We start from the raw sequence: 6,447 nt of genomic DNA on the forward strand, positions 1-6,447 counted from the left end.
AGAGAGAGAGAGAGAGAGAGAGCGAGCAGGGGACAGGTAGAGAGAGAGGGAGAGAGAGATTCCTAAACAGGCTCTGCGCGGTCAGTGTAAAGCCTGATGTGGGACTCGAACCTATGAACTGTGAGATCATGACCTGAAACCAAGAGTGTGACATTTAACCGACTGAGCCACCCAGGGGCCCCCAAACTTCCCTTCTTCTGTTTTTGATTTTGGCTATTCTGACAGTATGAGGTGATACCTCATTGTAGTTTTGATTTGCATTTCCCTTTTGATGAGTGATGTTGAGCATCTTTTCATATGTCTGTTGACCATCTGGATGTATTCTTTGGAGAAATGTCTGTTCACACCTGTCCATTTTTAAATTGGATTATTTGATTTTTGAGTGTTGAGTTGTATAAGTTCTTTTTTAAGAATGTTTATTTATTTATTTGGAGAGATAGAGCTCGCAGGGGAGGGGCAGAGAGAGAGAGGGAGAAAGAGAATCCCAATCCTAGTCTGACAGTGCAGAGCCCAACACAGGGCTTGATCTCATGAACCATGAGATCATGACCTGAGCCAAAATCAAGACGTTTAACCCACCTAGACACCCAGGCACCCCTGTATAAGTTCTTTATATATTTAAGATACTAACCCCTTATAGGATATGTTGTTGCAAATATCTTCTCCCATTTAGTAGGTTGTCTTTTAGTTTTGTTGATTTTTTCCTTTGCTGTGCAGAAGCTTTTTATTTTGATATACTCTCTGAATTTCCCTTCTTTTAAAAAATGTATTTAAATTCGTGTCAGAATTTCCCCTTTTTATAAGGACACCAGTCATAATGGTCATAAGCCCACCCTAATGGCCTCATTTTCACTTGATTTCCTCTGTAAAGACCTATATCCCAATAAAGACATGTTCTGAGGTCCTGAGGGTTAGGAATTCAGTATAATTTTTTGAGGGATGGATAAATTCAACCCATGACAATTGCCAAGAATCAAAAAAGCTAGATAGCATACTGGTTGTTGAGAATGTGGGAAAGAGACACTGCCAGCCACAGAAAGGGAGTGTGATTGGTACAGTTCTATAGAAGGTTTTTTTTTTTTTTTAGATGGTCTCTGAGAAAAAAGGAACACAATATCCAGGGCACATGCTCTTTTGCCTGGCAATTTCTATGTGTAGGAATTTGCCCAATGGATACACTCATATACCAATGCAAAGTCGCAAATACAGGGATATCCATATTCACCTTAGCAAATGACGTGGCATCTCTCTGTTGCTCTTCTCTGAGTTCTCTTCTGTTCCTTTCCCTGCTTTTAAGGGCTCATGTGATAACATCGGTCCTGCCTTGAAAATCCAGGATAATCTACCTATTTGACCTGATCAGTCAATTGATTAGCAATGTCATACTTGCCAAGTTCCTTCTGCCACGTAACATAACATACTCTTGGAATTAACACCAGGGGGCAGAGACCATGAGGACCAAAATTCTTCCTACCACACAGCCCAAACACCCATCTCTAAGAGGTAAATTAAATAAATCTATACATCTATATCATGGAGCACTATGTAGTCATTACAAAGAAGGAGGTAGCTTAATATGCTTGAGACAAAGAAAAAAAGCAAGACACAGAACCATGTATACAGTATGCAACCATACCTCTTTTAAGCGCTTGTTGATGTATATAATATCTGAAAGTTCTCACAAGAAACCAGTAATAGAAGATGAGTATGAAAAGGACAATTTGGATATAAGGTGGAGAAAGGCTTATTTTTTAAGTTTTGTATCATATGTATACGTTAATTATTCCAAAATCAAACCCTGTTTCCTTTTTCTTCCTCTTTTTCTTCTTCTGCCTCCTCTTGCTTTTTTTTTTTTTTCTTTTACAGCACAGGAAGATAATCTTTACTATATTTTAAATAAAAACAGAGCAGATATCAAGTCCCCAGGTATTTTGATCATTATTCTTTTAAAATAAGGTTTCAGTAACAATAATCAGGAGCAAGACTTAACTGCACAGATATTTTGGTCACTATTATAATCATCCAGGACACAAAAGCCAGCAACACGAGGTAAAATAAAGGTCATGGCTGTGAGAATTTTTGACGTGCCAAAAATATAGACCACTACATGAAACTCTATCTTTGGTATTATCTCAATATTCTTCTTTTTCTAAAAAAATTTTTTAAACATTTATTCATTTTTTAAGAGACAGAAAAAGACAGTGTCAGTAAGGGAGGGACAGAGAGAGGGAGACACAGAATCCAAAGCAGGCTCCAGGCTCTGAGCTGTCAGCGCAGAGCCTGATGTGGGGCTCGAACTCACAAACTGTGAGATCATGACCTGACCTGAGCCAAAGTCCAGTGCTTAACCAACTGAGCCAGCCAGGCACCCCTTTTTTAATTTTTTAAATGCTTATTTATTTATTTTTGAGAGAGAGAGAAAGAGAGCGGGGAAGGGGCAGACAGAGAGGGAGACAGAGAATCCCAAGCAGGCTCCAGGCTATCAACACAGAGCCTGATGCGGGGCTCTAACTCACAAACTCTGAGATCATGACCTGAGCCGAAACCAAGAGTTGGACACTTAACCGACTGAGCCACCAGGTGCCCCTAAAATCTTTTCCTACATAAATGATGCTGCACACAATAAGAGATAATCTGCCAATTTACCATGAGATTGTTGATAGCTTTGAAGAGTCTTGCACATCTGTCATACAGCACATTAATAAGTAACGATTACTCTTTTAAGGAAAGACACACTGGAAGGGTGCCTGGGTGGCTCAGTCAGCTGAGCATCCGACTTCGGCTCAGATCGTGATCTCGTGGTTCGTGGGTTCAAGCCCTGCGTCCAGCTCTGTGCCGACAGCTCAGAGCCTGGAGCCTGCTGAGGATTCTGTGTCTCCCTCTCTCCATGCTCCTCCCTTGCTCACGCCCTGTCTCTCTCTCAAGAACAAATAAAGATAAAAACAATTTTTTTTAATAAAAAGAAAGGACACACTGGCAAATTGTTAACAGCTTTGGCTGAACACTTTTAGTCTGTCACAGGTCAATAGCAATGGTAGAAACATTGACTACACAGTTCATGGTTCGGTCCTCCCATCTTACACTACAAGTTCCATCAGAGGTGGCAACCCCCAAAAACAGCAACTGGCTGTGTGAAAGCCATATGCGCTCCTGTGGACCACTGCATAGGTCACAACATATTTATAAGCATTTCCCAACATAACCAAATGTGTTAAGGTTTGCTCTACTATGCTTGCAGTCTAGTCTGTTGGTTGATGTTCTTCCGGTTATAATCTTCACCACTGAAGGTCCTATTCATATGCTCTTTAAGGATATTGTTGGCTTCATCAGCATTGAAGCCAGCTTTGTGGCAGTGGCAGTGGTACTCCTCCCTGGTGGCACTAACCCCCACAGGATGGAGTCTTCTCTTGTTTCTTGTTTTTTGTTTTAAGTATAATTCCTTACATGAATCCTGAGAATCTCATTATAGGGCTGTATTTCCTAGGACTGACGCAAGATCTTCCTGAGTTCTCTCTCTGCCCAACGCCCTGTGAATTATAGGCTTTCCCAGTTTGGCTGGTGGAAAGAGCATTGTTCCCATGCCTACGTGAGAGCCAGGTCTCTTTCCTTCTAATCTTTTCCAGTGGCATTTCCTGGATCTTGGGTAGTTTCTTGAGAAGCAAGAAGGCAACTCTAGCTGCCTCATTCTTTCAAGACACTGGTCTACATCTCCTCAACCCAAGAGATCTTGCTGGAAACCCTCTCAAGTCAGTCAGCTAGGGTGATCACAGGCACATCCAGTGTATTGAAAATCATTGCTTCCTGTCTTTGCTATGGTTATCAGGTTATTTGGGGGTGGGTGTTGTTTCCGGTAGGAGGTTGAATCCAGTCTCTGATGCTCCATCTTGGCCAGAAGCAGAGCATAATGTTTTTATAAGGGCCTTTGATGAGTGTTTAATCTATTTTACATACTTGGCCAATTAAATTACTTTAAACATTTTAAGTTACATTTATAAAATTAATACATTACATTTCCTATTTAAAGACTTCAATTGTTTGATTCATAAACAAAATCTTTTCAAGTACTCAAGAAACTCCATAAACCTAATACATTAAAATGTTTATTTTTAAAACTTCCTTCAAACCTTCAAGCCTAATACATTATATATATGGTGGATCTTAAGTACTCTTAAATGTTCTAATACTGTTTATAATCTTGGCAAGATTTTCATGTAAAATGACAAGTCTAAATTGATCACTCAATTATATATTTTATTTTTTAATGTTTATTTATTTATTTTTAGAGAGAGAGGGAGAGAGCGAGGGAGGAGCAGAGAGAGAGGGAGACAGAGAATCCCAAGCAGGCTCCACACTGTCAGTGCAGAACCCAACACGGGGCTTGAACTCACAAACTGTGAGATCATGACCTAAGCAGAAACCAAGAGTTGGACACTTAACCAACAGAGACACCCAGGCACCCCTCAATTACGTATTTTAAATTGAAACTACAAGGTTGCCACATTAAGCCAAATTCTCTTGAATATTACAAATATATTAAATCTCAAGTGTGAAAAGGTTATTTGATACAAAAGGTTTGACTTTCTTGAAGATGATTAGAGTAAGTGTATCTGTTCCTAGGGTTAAATGAAGCTCTTTACTATATTAGGATATTTTTGTATATGCTATAACAAATATGCCCCAAATGTGTCATTGCTCAACCGCGGTAGAAGGTTTTTTCCCTGCTCATGTAACGATAGGAGAGCAGATGTTCCCGGTCGGCAGGTAGGTTTTCTTCATGTCGTGATCCAGGGACCTGGCCTCCTTCTTCCTAGGCTTCACTATCTTCTTGGGCCTCCGTGCTATCTGACTCCAACTGGCAGAGAGATCAGGACCACCGATCAGGACCACCGGGGAAGTTTCTGGGCTGGCCTGGAAATGGCATGCTCAGTTGTGCTCACATTCCATTGGAAAGGACTTAGTTGCATGTAAATACTTCCTCGAAATCTGAATCCCGAACTGAGCAAGAGCTCCCTTTCCCACAGCTGCAAAACCTGAAGTTTGCCCCAACCTCTCAAGATCTTCAAGACCTTATCCCTCAAACCCTGGTCTTCTCGCTTCACCTCTGTGTGAACGAGGTCCTAATGCTTGATTTCTAGACCGTGAAACAAACACTGTGGCCCTTTCCAGGGGAGGCAGGGGTGGGGGTGGGGAGATGAGGTTGGGCAATCACAGAGACTTGGGGAGAATAAAGGACTCGCAAATGAGAAGAAATGTTATAGCTCCAGGAGACTAACCTCCCTTTCTCTTTTTCAGACATCCCAGAGGACAGGGCTGTATGGGATGGAGGAGGGTGTGTGTCTCAGGGGAACCCCCGGGACCCTCAGTGCAAGGAGATGAAAGAGATCCATGATACAGGTGAGGCCCAGCAGCCCTAGAGATGCTGGGAAGGGCACCTCTGAGCAAAAGGACTGGAAAACTCAAAAACCCCATCCCCCCCAACATTTTACAGTCCATGACTACATGCTTTTTAGGGCCTTAAAGATTATTAAAAGTAGATGGGAACCAGCCAGGATATATGGAAAGGGGTTCAGGCTCTGGGGTTCAGAGCCGAGAGGAGGGCAAGAGAGACATGGATATACCTGCAACAAATATTTCTGTTCATTTAGACAATGGATTTTGACACCAGATTTTTTTCTAAAAAAGCTACAATAAACACCACACTTAGTACCCATTACTCACACTGACCTCTGTGGACTCTAGAGGGCTTAAAATATTTTCAAAAGCACTGACAAAAGTGACACAATCTGACAACTTTTACAGGAACTGCAAAGGAAGAATCATATCTGACTGACAGTAACAAAATGCTGATAACTTTTAAAAGGAGTAGAAAATCTGGAAGAAATCCCACCATAAACAAGCCCATGTTGTCTGAAGAGGAAACTGTGGTCCTAGCTACCACAAACAATACCAGAAAATTGTCTTTTTCTAGAGAGGCCACTTCCTCTCCAACATCCACAGAAGTTGCCACCACAACGTCTTCAGCTTCAGAGGCCAGTTCGTCTCCACCTTCCACTGACAGCACGACCACAGTGAATTCTTCTACAGCAGCCACCTCCCCTCCAACCCCCACTGAGAGTGCCACCACAGTGCCTACATCTGCAGATCTCAGTTCCTCTCCTACTCCCACTGACAATGCCACAACAGTGCCTTCTTCTACAGAGGCCACTTCCTCTCCAACATCCACTGAAGGTGCCACCACAATGTCTTCTACAGAGGCCAGTACGTCTCTACTTTCTGCTAACAGCACGACCACAGTGAATTCTTCTACAGCAGCCACCTCCCCTCCAACCCCCACTGAGAGTGCCACCACAGTGCCTACATCTGCAGATCTCAGTTCCTCTCCTACTCCCACTGACAATGCCACAACAGTGCCTTCTTCTACAGAGGCCACTTCCTCTCCAACATCCA

General features: G+C 42.2%; 1 pseudogene; it reads right to left on the minus strand.

Annotated features, from left to right (window-relative positions):
• Positions 1 to 3,015: 3,015 nt before the first annotated feature.
• On the minus strand, positions 3,016 to 6,333 carry LOC125917522 (uncharacterized; annotated as a pseudogene).
• Between the last annotated feature and the right edge of the window lie 114 nt (positions 6,334 to 6,447).

The sequence above is a fragment of the Panthera uncia genome, unplaced genomic scaffold (genome assembly GCF_023721935.1).
Source record: "Panthera uncia isolate 11264 unplaced genomic scaffold, Puncia_PCG_1.0 HiC_scaffold_1957, whole genome shotgun sequence".
In the NCBI taxonomy this organism is placed as follows: Eukaryota; Metazoa; Chordata; class Mammalia; order Carnivora; family Felidae; genus Panthera; species Panthera uncia.